Genomic DNA, 16,294 nt, shown 5'->3' with positions numbered 1-16,294 from the left:
AATCTACCCTGGAGGAAAATTCCTTCCCGACCCCAAATATGGCGATCAGCAGAACCCCGAGCATACAGGCAAGATTCTACAGCCGGACTCTCATTTTACCCGCGATGGCCCGTTAATGCCTATTTGACTAAAATCACATTATCCCATCAAACCATTCCCTCCATAAACTTATCAAGCCTAATCTTGAAGCCAGAGAGGTCCTTTGCCCCCACCGTTTCCCTCGGAAGGCTGTTCCAAAATTTTACCCCTCTGACGGTTAGAAACCTTCGTCTAATTTCAAGCCTAAACTTCCCCACGGCCAGTTTATATCCATTCGTTCTCGTATCCACATTACTACTAAGCTGAAATAATTCCTCTCCCTCCTTGGTATTAATCCCTTTGATATATTTAAAGAGAGCAATCATATCCCCCCTCAGCCTTCTTTTGGTTAGGCTAAACAAACCGAGCTCCTCGAGTCTCCTTTCATAGGAAAGGTTTTCCATTCCTCGGATCATCCTAGTGGCCCTTCTCTGTACCCGTTCCAGTTTGAGTTCATCCTTTTTAAACATAGGAGACCAGAACTGCACACAGTACTCCAAATGAGGTCTCACCAGCGCCTTGTATAACGGAAGCAGCACCTCCCTGTCCCTACTAGAAATACCTCGCCTAACGCATCCCAAGATCGCATTAGCTTTTTTCACAGCCACGTCACATTGCCGACTCATAGTCATCCTGCGATCAACCAGGACTCCGAGGTCCTTCTCCTCCTCCGTCACTTCCAACCTATGCGTCCCTAACTTATAACTAAAATTCTTGTTAGTCATCCCTAAATGCATCACCTTACACTTCCCACTATTAAATCTCATCCTATTATTGTTACTCCAATTTACAAGGTCATCCAAGTCTCCCTGCAAAATATCCCGATCCTTCTCCGAATTGGCAATACCTCCCAACTTTGTGTCATCCGCAAACTTTATCAGCCCACTCCTACATTCGGTTCCGAGGTCAGTAACGAATAGATTAAATAAAATCGGACCCAAAACCGAACCTTGAGGAACCCCACTGGTGACCTCCCTCCAACCCGACAGTTCCCCTTTCAGTACTACCCGCTGCAGTCTCCCCTTTAACCAGTTCTTTATCCACCTCTGGATTTTCATATCGATCCCCATCTTTTCTAATTTAACCAGTAATTCCTCGTGCGGCACAGTATCAAACGCTTTACTAAAATCTAGGTAAATTAGATCCACCGCATTTCCTTTATCTAGAAGGTCTGTTACTTTCTCAAAAAAGGAGATCAAGTTGGTTTGGCACGATCTTCCTTTCGTAAACCCATGTTGTAATTTGTCCCAATTGCCATTCACCTCAAGGTCCTTAACTACTTTTTCCTTCAAAATTTTTTCCAAGACCTTGCATACTACAGAAGTTAAACTAACAGGCCTGTAGTTACCCGGGTCACTTTTTATCCCCTTCTTGAAAATAGGAACCACATTAGCTATTTTCCAGTCCATCGGTACCTCCCCCGAGTTTACAGATTTATTAAAAATTATTGCCAAGGGGCTTGCAATTTCTCGCGCCAGCTCCTTCAATATTCTAGGATGAAGATCATCCGGTCCACCCGATTTAGTCCCATTTAGCTGGTCAAGTTTGGCTTCCACCTCTGATACTTTAATGTCAATTGCCCCTCCTTTATTCCCCTCTGTCCCGCTCCCTCTATTCCTAAGCCCTTCATTAGCCTTATTAAACACCGATGCAAAATATTCATTTAGATATTGTGCCATGCTTAGATTGTCCTTAATCTCCACTCCATCTGCAAGCTTCAGTGGCCCCACTTCCTCTTTCTTTGTTTTCTTCCTATTTATATGGCTATAAAACCTCTTACTATTGGATTTAATTCCCCTCGCGAGGTCCAACTCTACACGGCTTTTGGCCTTTCTCACCGCATCCCTACATGCTCTGACCTCAATAAGGTAGGTTTCTTTGCCGATCTCTCCTCTCTTCCATTCTTTGTACGCTTTCTGTTTTTTCTTAATCGCCCCTTTGAGACGCCCGCTCATCCAGCTGGGTCTAATTCCCCTGCCTACTGACCGTTTCCCCTTTCTTGGGATACAGGCCTCGGACAGCTCGTGCAACTTCAGCTTGAAATAATCCCAGGCCTCATCTGCCTTTAGCTCTCTAAGTATGTTAGCCCAATCCACTTCCCTAAGTAGTTGCCTTAATTTATTAAAGTTGGCCTTTTTGAAATCGTAAACCTTAGTCACAGTCATAGTTTTATTTCTGTTAACCCTTCCATTTAGTTTAAACCAAATTAGCTCATGGTCACTCGAGCCAAGGTTGTCCCCTACAACCATTTCCTCAACGAGGTCCTCACTACTCACCAGCACCAAATCTAAAATGGCATCCCCCCTCGTCGGTTCAGCTACTACTTGATGAAGGAATTCATCTGCTAGCACGTCTAGAAACATCTGAGCCCTATTATTGTTACTAGCATTTGTTCCCCAATCTATGTCTGGGAAGTTAAAGTCCCCCATGATCACACAGGTCCATTTTTGAAGGTATTTCTAGTAGAGATCTTTCTGATGTTTCTAATAGGACCTGTTGGATCTCTGTCGAACAGGAAACCTCTATCCCCAAAAACCACTGAGGAACCAAGCTCGGAGTCAGCAGATGGCCAGGTTGGGATGGAGAGTCCGACTGGAGTCCTGGGACAGCACATAGGACATGGCTGGAAGCTGCAATGCTGGACAGGAAGTGAAGTGAGTCATGGAAGGATACCAGACCTGCCTCAGCTCAGCTGGTGCAACTAGACTGACTCTGGCTTTGTCTCGTTTGATCTTGTTCAACACCCTCTGAATCAACGGTGTCAGAGATGTATAGAGTAGGCCCAAGGAATGAGAAAGGTGTCTCCCAACGACTGATGGCCCAGTCCTCCTCTCAAGCAGAATTTCTTGCACTTTCTGTTGACGGTAATTGCAAAGATGTCTGCTTCTGTAAACCCCAGGTCAGGAATCTCTGTTTGAGGATCTGAGGGTCCAGTTCCCACTCGTAATCGTGGGAGAAATGTCTGCTCAGATCATTGGCCATGGTGCTCTGCATGCCCGGAAGGTAAGCGGCTGTGAGGATGTGACTGGGGCTTGACACCAATTCCACAGCTTTATTGCTTCAGCACAAAGAGAAGGGGATCTCGCCCCTCCCTGAGATTTACGTGGAACATGCAGGTTACATTGTCTGTCATGACCTTCATGGATTGGCCCTTGCTTAAGGGAGGGAAGTGGATTCAGGCATTCCTGACTGCTCCTAATTCTAGGAGGTTGATGTGCAGGAGAGACTCTTGAGACAACCATTTCCCTTGGACAGTGTGTCCCATTAGCTGCACTCGCCATCCCACAAGTGAGGCATCCAAAGTTATGGCGATGGTAGGAGGCGGCTGGGTGATAGGAACTCCTGCACGGACTTTGGACAGGTCCTTCACTTGAGCGAGTGTAGCACGTGATGAGGGCCAGACACCAGATTGTCTTGACTGTTTGTTTGTTCGGGTGATAGACTATTCTGAGCCAACCCTGGAAGCAGCAAGATGTAACCTGGCATGTTGTGTTATGAAAGTACAAGCTGCCATATGAGCCAGCAGTTGGAGGCAATTTCTTGCTGTTGTCAGGGGGTTATTTGAATCTTGGCACTAAGACTCATCAGTATCAGAAATCTGTCGGAAGGAAGGTAAGCTCTGGATGTTAGGGCATTCAGAGATGCTCCTGTGAAGTTTATCTGTTGAACTGGAGTCAAAGTGGACATTACAGATGGCTTCTGTATTGCAGAGAAGACTTTGACATACAATGGTCCTTGAACAGCCAGTTGTCGTGGTAGGAAAGATGATTATTCCCCACCTGTGCACAGCTACTATTGCCAGGACTTTGGAGAAAACACTTGGGGCAGATATGCTTTGTTCTGTCTGCTACCTCCTTAACTACTTAAAACACACCTGTTCTACTTAATACATTTATTTCTGGTTTACAATAGAACCCAGTCGATGTGATTTCTAACGGGGGGGGGGGGAGGGGAAGATGTGCACACCCTCCTCCACACTGAGAGAAGAGGCGAATCTCATATAATTTCGGGTTTGTACTCCAAGGGAGGGTGGACATCTGGGTGCTGTGGCAAGCTCCTTAAGCTGAGTCTTCCCAGAGCGGATCTCTGTCTCTCTGTGCAGGTGGGTGTGGCCCTGCCTGTGTGCTGGGCTGGAAAAGACGGGGGAGCCGAGCCCAGCAAGACCAGGTAAAGGGGGGCCCAGGCTGGCAGAATGGTCTGACTCAGTGAAATCGCAGCACAGCAGGTGACATCCCAGGGGGTCCAGCCCGTCACAAAGGTATCAGGAGAGATGCTGCTATGGTGGTACCTAGGGGATCCCTGCACAGATAGCTGAGAATCTGAAGTGGAGTCCTCAGCACAGTCCAGAGGAGGAGCAGACATTGGAGGCGAGGATGGTTCTCCACCTGGGACAGGTGGTACAGGAGAACCCGGGGGTACCGGAGGAAAGTAAGGTCTCAGAGGCCCTGCAGATTTCACTACCGATAGCCATGTGGTACCCATTCTGGCTCATCAGACTCCAACAAGTCTTTGGAGAATCTAAACTTCTGTGGTACTGGGTGAACCTGGACTGGATGGGGCTCTGATGCGACCAGTGTCAGCACCGAGGATGCGGATTGTTCTGGTGGTATCTGTCTAGTCAATAGCGCTGATACTGAAGATGCTGAGCTCAGAGGAACCGATGTTGCTGTCAGGGTCACATGTTTAGGAACCGGAGGTGGTATTGAAAAGTCTGTTTATGCTACAGACTTTTTAGAGGCAGAGCGTTTAGGGTCGTTTCTGTAGCAGTCATGCTTGGACGATATGGCGGACAACTTTGGCACTGAGGAATGCTTGGTATTGTGGGTCTTTGAGGAGCTCGGGGTCTTCAATGAGTTCCTGATACTGGAGAAGGATGGACCCTCAGCGGTGCCCTTCCTGGTGTCAGGACTGGGGCACCCGGCCTACTAGTTGGAGCTCAGAACCAAGGATCAGAGCTTTAGTCCGGAGCCAAGGGGCAGAACCGGAGTCAGGAAGAAGGAGTCAGAGTCCAGAGCCAGAGTAAACTGGGTTTAAACAGAAATCAGGCTGGGGCAGGGCTGGGAGTGGGCAGAACAAGGCTGGAGCAAGATAGGCCTGGGGTGACTGCAGCTGTGGGCGAAGCATTGAGCAGCTAGTGACCTGCTGCTGCTGCTGGGCTTACAAGCACACTGGCTGGTTCCCTTCAGCCAGTCAGGCGGTCCTGCTGCAGCCCATCTGGGCTTGCTATGCCTGGAGACTAGCTAGTCCCAGGCTCAGCTGCAGGCCCTCATTCCTGACACCTGGGACAGGAGGTCTCTGAAACGGTCGATCTTGACGGTGACTGAGGGTCATTTGAAGTGGGCCATCCAGGAGGAGAGCCGGAACTCTGCTTGGGAATTTTAGCAGTGCGCTCTGTCTTCCTACCCGCAAAGTCCGAGGCGAGCGGGGTACGGCGATTGAGGGGCACTGTGCTCACTTGGCTGCGGCTGTACAGGGGGTCTCTTGGGCCTGGACCCTGAGCTGGTTGGACGGCGAGCTCCATCATGAGGATCCTAAGCTGAATCTCCAGGAGTTTTTAGATCTGCTTTGAAAAGCTGAGCAGATCTTGGAGTTGGTTGGAATTGGAGGCGTGTCCCAGACAGCGGATACACTGGGAATGTCCGTCACTGACCAGGGTCGATTCCCAGCGGGAAAGGCAGCGCTTGCATCCCAGGAATCCCGGCACACCAGGTTGATGACAATCCCCAAGGCAAACCCCTCAGAAAGGGGGAGGAGGAAAAAAGGGGCTATTAAGCAGAACCTCCCCAAATTAACCGAAGAGGGACAATTATAAAATAAAGGAGAGAGGCAAGTAAACTAAACTAAACCTTGAACTAGGAACTCGAGGCTAAGTTAGAGCAAAGCGGAAGCGGGCAAGCTTGACGCTCTGTCTCAGGCCAGCGGGTAGTTGAGAAGGAATCGAGGGCAATTTGCCTGGGCAGCTCTATATACCCTCAGTACGGAGCCCGGGGATGTCTGGAGTGCACGCATGGGACGAACAGGCACTGCTAGTGAACATCTCCAATCAAAGGTGCTCGGGGTGGAGCACCGCCAGGGACACTCCTCAAAGAAGAAGGCAGCATTCTGTGGATGGGTGAAAGGATCCCTACACAACCCTCACCTACCTCACGTGGGTGTTGTGAGGCTAAATTATAAGGGGCCAAGTTCCCAGCAGGTGTAAACAGGCATCTCTCCTTTGAAGTCAAGTCATGCTGATTTGCAGCAGCAAAGGATCTGGCCCTCGGTGCCCAGATGAAATGCACCAGGGTAGCCGATATTACTCACATCTCACGCTGATGGCTGGGGAGGGACCCCTGCATGGGTGGGGCTAGGGAAGCATTCTGGAGGCAGTCTCTATAGATGCACCAGCCAGCGCTATGCTGGCAGGGCAGGGCACCAAAGCAGACAGAGCGTGTCCCTCACCTTCCGTCTTGATCTTGAGGGCTGTCCGCACCAGAGCGAAGAGAGTGGCGTTGAAGGTGACGGTGCCATCGCTGTTCAGAGGCATGTTCATGCACACCAGGCGCTGCACAACAAACGACAACTGCGTTCACCCCCAGCACACTTCCCACGCACAGGGCCGGCAGCAGACCCCGGCAGGACCGCTCAGGCCAGGCCTAAGGGAGATGCTGCGCCGTGACAATGGCAGCACAGTCTGAGAGCTAGGGAACCAGAGAGACCCTCCTGGTCCATCTGTGACCAGCAGCCCCCTTAGAGAGAGTCCCCTTTATATTCATGACAACGGAGATCCGTCTCTATTTCACGGCACTTGTGCAAAGGACGCTCTCCAGAGCACAGCTCACCAGTCAGCAAAGACAGACCACGGAGGCATAGGCTGCATGGGAACAGTCAGGTTAAAGGTTATAACTCAGACGGGTTGGGTTATTCGGCAGGCTGCATATGGCAGGTGTGGCCTCACCAGTGGAGATGTCGAAGGTGAGGGAATTGGGAAAACATAGAATCATAGAATATCAGGGTTGGAAGGGACCTCAGGAGGCCATCTAGTCCCACCCCCTGCTCAAAGCAGGACCAAGACATCCTTCTATCAGGGATGGGATCAGTGAAATCCATTCAACCACAAAGGCAGCGGGGTGCACTAGAGGATCCACTAGAGAGCCCGTCCAACCCAAAGGATTCTGGGATAAGACCGCATGGCCTTTTGATAACATGCCATTTCACCCAGTGCTCCAGAATCCACAGCTGGTTTAAAATGGCAAAACTGCCTTGAACTTCGACCCAGGAACTGGGTGGCTTTGTTAACGCTTTGATGGCATGAGTCAGAAATGTCTCCCATGCTCTGTGGAGAATGAGCGGGTGCAGGAAGAAGTGCCGCCCACTCTCCCTGCTCCCTCTGCAGCCCCCGGCTTTTGGAGAGCTGCCCCCTGCGGACAACGGGACACGTTCCCCGCTGAGGAGTTTGGACTCCCACCATAAGAGCTTTCATGCAGTTACAATGGGACCCACCGAAGCTGAAGAAAGGCCTAGTCCCCAACCCCAGACCTGAACATGGGGACACTAGAGCTGAGCCGTGCAGCTTGGACCCATCTCTAGCTGAGATTTGTGTCTGACCAAGAGTTTGGGGGTCTTCTCAGAGCTGGGGGCCTCTGCCTTGTAGTGGACTGACGGTACCATGGGGGATTATAATTCAGGAAACCTGAAGTGTGTCAGCCTCCGCCCGTTTAAATTGTCTCGCTCCCCCCAAAAGCCTCCTTCTCCATTAAACACTTGATATCAGATCATGAGGATACACAAAACCAACCCTGGATTTCTCCCCAGCCCCTTTCGGTGGGAGCTGGGGAACCCAGAGGCTGCAGGGTGTGCTGGAGGGAGGGGGCCGGGACTGGGATAGAGCCGTCCAGCATGTCAATCATGGAACCTTACCCTTTGCAAAGGGGTTGTTACCTTGCAAGCCACGCGGTGCGGACAGAACTTCCCAAAGCCCAGGGGAGGCTGGATGCGTCTCAGCAGGGTCACCACATCCAGATGTTTGATTCTTCCCCTGCAGGAGTCAAGAGACAGCTGTGCTTTACCCATCTGCTCCAGTGGTAGAATTGCAAACCCTGGCTGGGGGTGGGGAGTTAATTGGCTTGGGGGGCAGGAGCTCAAGGTCCGATCTGTGGCTCAGCCACTGACTGCCTGTGTGACCTTGGGGAAGTCACTTAGGCCCAGATTTTAACGGTATCAGACGTTGCTCCGCTGAGTGATGCAACACCGAACTGATTCAGGAGCCAAAGGCTCGTTTCCAAAGGGATATAGATGCTGGCAATGGGATTTTTGGCTCTTTACGGCCTAAATCTCTTTTGAAAATGAACCTTAGGCTCCTAAATCAATTAGGCATTGCAAAACTCAGTGCAGCAATGCCAAAAACCTTGAAAAATCTGGGCTTTAAGTCTGTCTGTACTTCAGTTTCTCCATGTAGCAGGGTGGACACCCGCTCCTGCCCGAAAGGGCTTGAAATCAGCCCTGAAGGAGGGCTGCAGGGGTAAAAGCAGCCCTGGAGAGGGCTGCAGCTCTAACAGCCGGGCTGATTGGGGAAGTGGCCGTAGCTGAGCCACACCCCAATCAGGCCACAGCTGGCCTGTATAAGAGGCTGGGAGCCAGGAGCCTCTTTCTGCATTCAGAGAGAGAAGGGCCTGGCTGCAGGGAGGTTAACAAGATATCTGGAGTGGAGCAGAGCTGGGGAAAGGCCAAGGGAGCCAGGGAGGCTCCGGCCTAGGAAAGCCCCAGGCTGCAGGCCTGGTAAGGCCTATTAGGTACTGGGTTGCAGGGGGCAGCCCGTGGGTAGGCAGAGGCAGCAGGTCCGAACCCCTTTGCCTGTGATGAGTGGCTGATACTGCAGTCTGCCCCAGTGAACGGGGGCTAGACGGAGACTGGGCAGTAGCCAAGACTGAGGCGAAGTGGGGATAGTGGGTGGGGGTTCCCCTGGGAGGGGGAGACCCAGAACTGTGGGGTACTGCCAGGGGGCAGCACCCAGAGAAAGGGGCACCGGGGTCCTGGGAGGGACACGGGGCCAGTGGCAAGGCGGATCACCAGCCTGCAGAGGGCGCTCCAAGGCTGGCAGAGCTAATTCCCAAGGACAACCAGCAGGAGGCGCCGCAGGGGTGTGTCCCGCACTGCTACACTCCATCTTCAACATGGACACTTCTGTGCTGCACAGACTGGCGCGAGGGTAAATTCATTAATGTAGGCAAGGCCCCCAGGCACTACAGAGATGGGGGGCAGAGAAGTATGTAGGTAGACAGATAATTTTGGAACTGATGGGGTTTCATATTGCAGGCCATTGTAGAATGACACTACAGTGCTGACATATTATGTCACTGGGGACTGGATGCTTCAATATTATGTCACTGGGGACTGGAAGCTCCCAAGTCTAGAATCCAGCTGGGGGCAGTTTGGGGGCCTGCGTTAAATGAGTTGGTGTGTCTCAGGCCAGTTCTTAACAGGTCTTAGAAAGCCACTGTTATAACTAGCACCTCGGATGATCATCTCAGCAGGGCTTTAGAGCCATAAGCCAAAAGAGCCTACTGTGCTCATCCAGTCTGACCTCCTTGTAGGATATGTAACATGTAGCATGTATATTTTTGGTGTTGGGATATGGTCTGGCAGGGAGGGAGAACAGCTGGGCGAAAAGATGAGCCAGCAACCTGATCAGCTTAACAATTGGGTCAGCAGTTCAATCAAGTGAACATCTTGGTCAGCAACCTCATCAGGTAAACAACTGACTTAGCCAGCTAATCTCGGCTAGGCAGGAAAGTGTTTATACCGTATATAATGAATAACTTTGTAACAATGTATTCAAGGCGAGTACCTGAACCTGGGGGTGCGCCTGTTTGGCCCTGTTTCGGTGGCCTGATCACTCACTGAAGCAGTGAAGAAATGACATTCTTTTTCAAGCTCAAGGGCCTGTCTGTGAACCTGTGCGTTCTGGGTAGCAGGGAACAGAACCGGTCAACGCTCCTGTATAATACCGGCCAGAGAACTTGCCCCAAATAATTCCTTTTGAACTAATGCACATCTTGAAAAACGTACAGGCTTGATTTAAAAATTGCCAGCACTGGAGAATCTGCCACAGTCCTTGGTATTGACGCTAACTGTGCTATGGCTGAGCTGTGGATAAACAGGGGACTTCAGTCCCACAGGCTGCCAATCCAGCACCTTCCAGCTGTGCTAACTTCTCTCAGCCTTTTAAGGAAATAATCCGCTGGCCTCCCTGGCTGCCACTCAGACCCAGGCCAGCCACAGACCAGTGCTCACTCACTTGGCTTCCGGGTCGTATTCTGCCCAGATTCTTTTGAATTCGTCCAGATGGTGAGGACCCAGGATGGACCAGTCCCGCGTGAGGTAGTCAAAGCTGTCCATGCTGACAGCGACAAAGAGGTTGATAATCTGGCAAGAGAGGAGCGTACGTGAAGGGGACCAGATGCGGAGCCAGATCCTCAGCTGGCACAAAGCAGCTCCCATTGAAGTCAGCTGAGCGTCTGTCCCACAATGCACCAGAGAGGGCAGGACATGAGGTCTCCAAATGTGAAGGACGTATATAAAATGACAGCGCACGGCCTGGTGCCCTGCTATCTTCCCTGTGCTCTAAACTGCTACTGGTTGGTCTCCTCTGACAAATTACACACTTTGTACAAAATTCTCCTCTCCAACCTGCCTGCTAGATCTCAGCCCCGATATCCTCGTTCAGACATTCTCTGTCTTCTCCCTGGGGGACCCATCGTGCAGGGACCAGGCCTGCTGTGTGGATTAGGGAGAATTTGGTCCTTACATCGATACGCGATAGGCAGCCAATCCAAGCCGGAGAGCGTTTCACAGCCTGTCTAGTAGAACTACTGCATGGAGAACACACTAGAGGGTTGTTTTTACATGCCTCGCTCTCACCAGAGCAAGACCCAACCCAGGACCCATGTGCCCCACAGGATCCCAGGCTGAAAAAAGAGGGTGAAAAGGGTCAATGGATGGATCCCCTCATGCAGGGGCTGAGTGAGGGCCAAGCAGAGAGGGTTTCCTGAAGCCAGCAGAGTCTGCAGCTACCGTTGGGCAGGGAACAGACCTTAGCTCCCTGGAAATATTTCATACCCAGCCAGTAAAACCTGTGAGAACCACAGGCGAATCCTCCCCTCGCCCCCGCAAGACGGATGCTGACATTTGTCCTCAATCCGCATGGCAGCCCATTCATGTCAACTCCTCCAGCATGACTGTGGGTAGCTCAGTGGCTTGCCAGGGGGTGGGCTCTGGAGGGTGAGGACAGCACCTCCTGGTGACTGAGTTCTGGAGCAGCACTGGTGTTTTTCTTCCCAGCCTTCCTTCTGCCACTGGCGAATGAAGCGTGCTATACCCTCAGCCTCGCAGGAAGGGGGGTGGCAGCTGCGCATTGCAGAACACCCTGAACCCTTTGGACCCTGCTGGACTGCTCTGGACTGCCCCGGACCTGGGGTGACATGGGAGAGCTCATGGGAGAAAGCCTTGGCATTCGCTCTCTGGTTGGTCCCCGGCTGGCACAATCCTATGGCCTCCACTTTCACCCTTCTCCTGTTAAGGACAATGAAGAGACCGGGAGCTAAACACCAGGGGATCCGGAATCAGGAGCCGTACCAGGAAGGCGCAGAGCATGTAGAAGCTGATGAAGTAGAAGTAGGCGAAGCCTGTGCCACAGGTGTACTCCTCCCCTGGGGTCCAGTCAGACTCGGGGTCACACTTTTTCCCGTAGCTGCAGGCCAGCAGGATCTCCTGCCAGGCCTCGCCTGTCGCACACCTAGGGAGAAAGGGAGAATGCCAGCTAGGCTCTGCAGGGAAGGGCTGCCCTGCCCAGGAAGTATGGGATGAGATTAGCTGGAAGAGAGCAGGAGCTAGTGGTTACAGCAGGGGCCGAGAATCAATATTATTGGGTGCTAGTCCCAGCTGTGGATGGGCAGGGGACTAGGCGTCCGGACTCCTGGGTCCTAGCCCCCGCTCGGGGAGGGGAGTACGATGCAGCAGGTAAAACAGGAGACTGAGTCAGGACTCCTGGGTTCAATCCCTGGATCTGGGAAAAGAGTGACGTCTAGCGGTTAGAACAGAGGAGTGGAAGTCAGGGCTCCAGTCAAAAGTATTTCATTTCTGAAACATCGAATGTTAGGGACAATTTGGTCCTTACATCGATCCACGATGGGCAGCCAATCCAAGCCGGAGAGCGTTTCACAGCCTGTCTAGTAGAACTACTGCATGGAGAACACACCACTTCATTTCCACAACGTGGAAACAAACCTAACCTAAGATGACAAGGAATTAAACATTTTTAAAGTTTTGATTCAAATCATTTGGAAACGTTGCCATCAGAACTGGTGTTGAAATCAACACGTTCCCAAGAAACTTTGCAATTTCAGCCCAACAGCGTCTTTGGGTGGTGAAAAACTAAAACTTTCCGACCCGCTCTGCTCCAGCTTGGCCTTGCGTTCAGCACCAAGCCCAGCTGACCTCTGACTTGTGAGTCAGGCACCACTGATGGGCTGTGGGCATCCCCAACAGGGCTCATGCGTCTTCTTTGGGCGAGTTCTGGGGAGCCCAGTGTGGGCCGCAAGGCACACTCAGGCCACAACCTGAACCCACAGTGTATTTTCCCTGGAACCTGTTGCAACCGTAACCAGCTGGTCAGCGAGCCATACTTCCCCCTCTGTGCCAGGTCCCCAGCGGCTAGGATGAGCCCGTGCCAGCTGCGGGACTTACGCCCAGATCCTCAAAGGTATTTCAATGCCACCGATTTCAGGGGCCGCGTGTGATGCCGAAATAACTTTGAGGCTCTGGATCGTAGCCCCGCAGCACAAGCTCCATGTTCAGCTCTGGAGGTGCTGGGTCCAGCTCCTGGGGATGGCCAGGATGACAGTGCCAGGATGGTTACACCTCATTGTTGCTTCCGTGTAGGGAGACCCAGGCCCTTGTGTTGTACCACCATGGACTGGTGCATTGTGATCCAGTGCAACCTCATGGCACATATGAGGGGCCCTTTAATGACCCGTGGGAGTGAGGGACTAGCCTGGGGTCTTCGCTCCTCGAGGAAGTCAGGCTGGCTTCCCCCAGCAGTGGCTCTGCATTACAAATGCCCCCAGGCTGGCTGTACCGGGCACCCCCAGGGGATGGAATGGGAAGGGATGAGGTGGGATGAGGAAGGGGTGGAGCCTACACAGACCTGAAGAGCAGCAGGATGGCTTGTGGGAAGGTCTGGAAGTTGTTGTTCCGGTTGATTTGGGTTCCATCCACCAGGGCGATTTTTCCCAAACATCTGTGAATGACATGCTCAGGTCCCAGCTGCCCTGCAGAGGAACGCCCTGCCATAGGCATTCATTGCTACCCTCCACCCCACGTGCTCCCGCTCCTGGCCTCACCACTGCTCCCGCTGGCTCCTTTCCAGCCAATAGCCTGGCACCACAGGGAAAGGGCTGGCCTGGCAGGATGACCTTGTGGACTGGGCACAGCGCTGGGAGTCAGGGGCCCAAGGTGTGTTCCCAGCTCTGCGACTGACTTGCTGTGTGAAGCCGGGGGAGTTTGACAGCTCTGTGCCTCAGTTTCCCCATCAGCGGAATGGGGATAATAACAGTGGCCTCCCCCTGGCAGGGAGGCTGCTGGGGCTTGATTCACTAGTGACTGCAGAGCACTCTGAGACCCCCCTGGTGGAAAGACAGTGGGGTTGTATCTGTCGTGCGGCAGGAGTGCCCGAGGGGTGACCCCTGCTCCCTGGATCCTGGCTCTCCCACGCCCTGCCAGCCGGGGCCCCAGCGCTGTCCCCACCTCCTTACCTGCAGCCCGATCACAGCGTACGTAGATGAAGAACAGCATCACGATCAGCAATGCCACGTAGGGCAGGGCCTGTGAGACAAAGGGTCCAGGGCTCATGTGGGAGTGGAGCTGAGAGGGAGCAGCCTATCCCCGCTGTGGATCCCGCCTGCTTTAGGAGTAGGAGTTCTCCGGGCTGGAGCTACCAAGCTCTGGTGCCAGCCAGGGTTCCAGCGGGGCAGCTGGCCGGAGAGTGAGGCTGTCTGCTGCTGGCTGGGGCTGGAAGTTGCCACTAAAAACACCCGTTCTCCAGCATTCCTGCTGCTGTCACTCACTCCACAGCCTGCACAGGGAGCTCCCTGCCCCTGTAGCTAGGAAAAGCACTGGGTGGGGGGGGGGAGGGAGGGAGAAAGGGACATGCACAATCTCAGCACAAAGAGGTGCCTACGACTGAGGTGCTGGAGAGCACCCTCAGCGCCCCTCCAGTCCTGGAAGGTCCTGTCCAAGGGAGCTGGCGATCTTACTGATCTGGTCTGGGGAATATGGGGCCAACTGAGGCTCTGAGACATGCTGACACCAGTATGAATGAGCATCTGGGAAGCCCTTCTTGGCTCCTCCTGAACTCCTAGATGCTTGGGTAACATACATGTCAAGTGCGTGCCAGCTAGTGACCAGTCCATATCGAGGTTAACAGCCTGCTGCTGCTACCGGCTAATGGAGCTCTTGAGCAGTAGAGGCCTGTGCTTTGGGGCTGAAGGTCCCATCTTCAAAGCCAGTTGCCCAGCCACACTGGGGATTGGTCCATACGCACCTGGAAGGACTTGATGAAGGTCCAGAGCAGGGTCCTGACTCCTTCCCCCCGGCTCAACAGCTTCACCAACCTCATCACCCGGAAACGTCAGAAGAAGGTGATGGAGACGCGGGTATTGTCTGCAGAATCCTGCAGGCAAAGCACGCCCCTTAGCTGCTCAGTGGGAACAGAAGCCCCAGGGAGGGGAGGGAGGGAGCAGGCCCAGGAGACCTGCTGAGCTCTTCGGGGCTGCTTGGCCACAGGGAGGAGCCACTGCTGTGCGGAACTGGTGGCATTTCCCCCACTGTTCACCACTACAGCCCAGGGATCTCTCGGATCTGCAGCCCGGCTCAGGGCTCTCCTGCAGTTGGGTGTTATGTGTGTTAGAGTAAGCCCACTCGCTGGGCCGGCTCAGGGGAGCTGCATGCTGTAGTGAGGGTGGAGGAGTGCTACCAAGTCAGTACATGCCAGCGAGGATGATCCAGAAGAGAGCCTCCCTCCCCTATGCTCAGCTCCACCGGCAAGGGTTACATGATGGAATCCGGTCCCTCCTGCTTCACCTGGGGCTCTGGTTGCCACCACACTGGGCCCGAGAGCCCCCTGGCTGCAGCAGGTCTACGGCAGGGGGCAAAGGGTTTGAGCTGGCTGGGCATGTTTGGTTTGGATCATAGAGCGGGGCCGACCAGGGTGGGGTGGGAGGAAGGGAAGGAAGGAATAGGGTAGGTTAGGGTGGGGGAGACCTTCGAAAGACGATATTGCTGCCCTAAGTCCCCGCGAGTCCCTCCCTGTCTGGAGGGAAGTGGGGATCGGAGCCCTCCCGAGGGGGAGGTGCAGCAAAGGAGGCTATCAGGAGAGAAAAGCTCTTGGCAAGAGTGGGAACTCTCCGCTCCGCGACAGGGGCCACAGACACACAACTGACAGCACAACACCCACTCGAGTAGCCAAACGCTGCTGGGCATGGGACCTGCAGTAATAACACCTCCTAGCTCTTCGTGTCAGCAGATCTCGAAGCAATTCACAGATCCCAGTCTTCGCACCCGCCGGGCGGTAAGGCAGGGCTAGGTTCTGACGGGGATCTGAGGCCCAGCGTGACTTCCCCAGGGAGCCTGGGGCAGGGAATTGAACCTGGACCTTCCATCTCCTTAGCTAGAGCCCTAACCCCATCTTCCCTGTAGCTCACATGCTGCCTTCCCCACCAGGAGCCCCAGGTGTCTGCGTCGGAGCAAAGGCTCCCAATAACTTTTGGAACAAGCTGAGCAAACACTCCATAGTGCTGATCAGCCAGGATCACAGCTTGTGGGGAAAAGCCCCCGCCACGCCCACGTCAGCGTTGTCTTGTCTCCTTGCACCGTCCTGTTCGGTAGCGTTCGCTGGGGAGGAGCCAGGAGCTGCTATGGCTGGCACACTGACTCACTGGGCAGCGTGGGGCAGAGGGGGGAGCAGAGACCTGACCTGCCTGTATGGACAGAGGGGGTGTGCCAGGCACAGGCCATGGGCATGAGATCAGATGATCATAGTACAAGATCCCACTCCCCACAAGGCAGCTGTGGCCTAATGCTCGATGTGGGGAGCCACGAGTCCTGGGTTCTAATCCCGACTCCACCAGCAACTTGCTGGGTGACCTTGGGCAAATCACTGACCCGCTCTGTGCCTCAGTTT

At 53.4% G+C, this 16,294-nt stretch overlaps 1 pseudogene; it reads right to left on the bottom strand.

The window, feature by feature from the left end:
* Positions 1–16,294, bottom strand: part of LOC135877806 (voltage-dependent L-type calcium channel subunit alpha-1S-like) — an 80,241-nt pseudogene that overhangs the window by 18,761 nt on the left and 45,186 nt on the right.

Source organism: Emys orbicularis, chromosome 4 (assembly GCF_028017835.1).
Source record: "Emys orbicularis isolate rEmyOrb1 chromosome 4, rEmyOrb1.hap1, whole genome shotgun sequence".
Classification (NCBI taxonomy): Eukaryota; Metazoa; Chordata; order Testudines; family Emydidae; genus Emys; species Emys orbicularis.
This window is presented reverse-complemented; position numbering and strand designations above follow the sequence as displayed.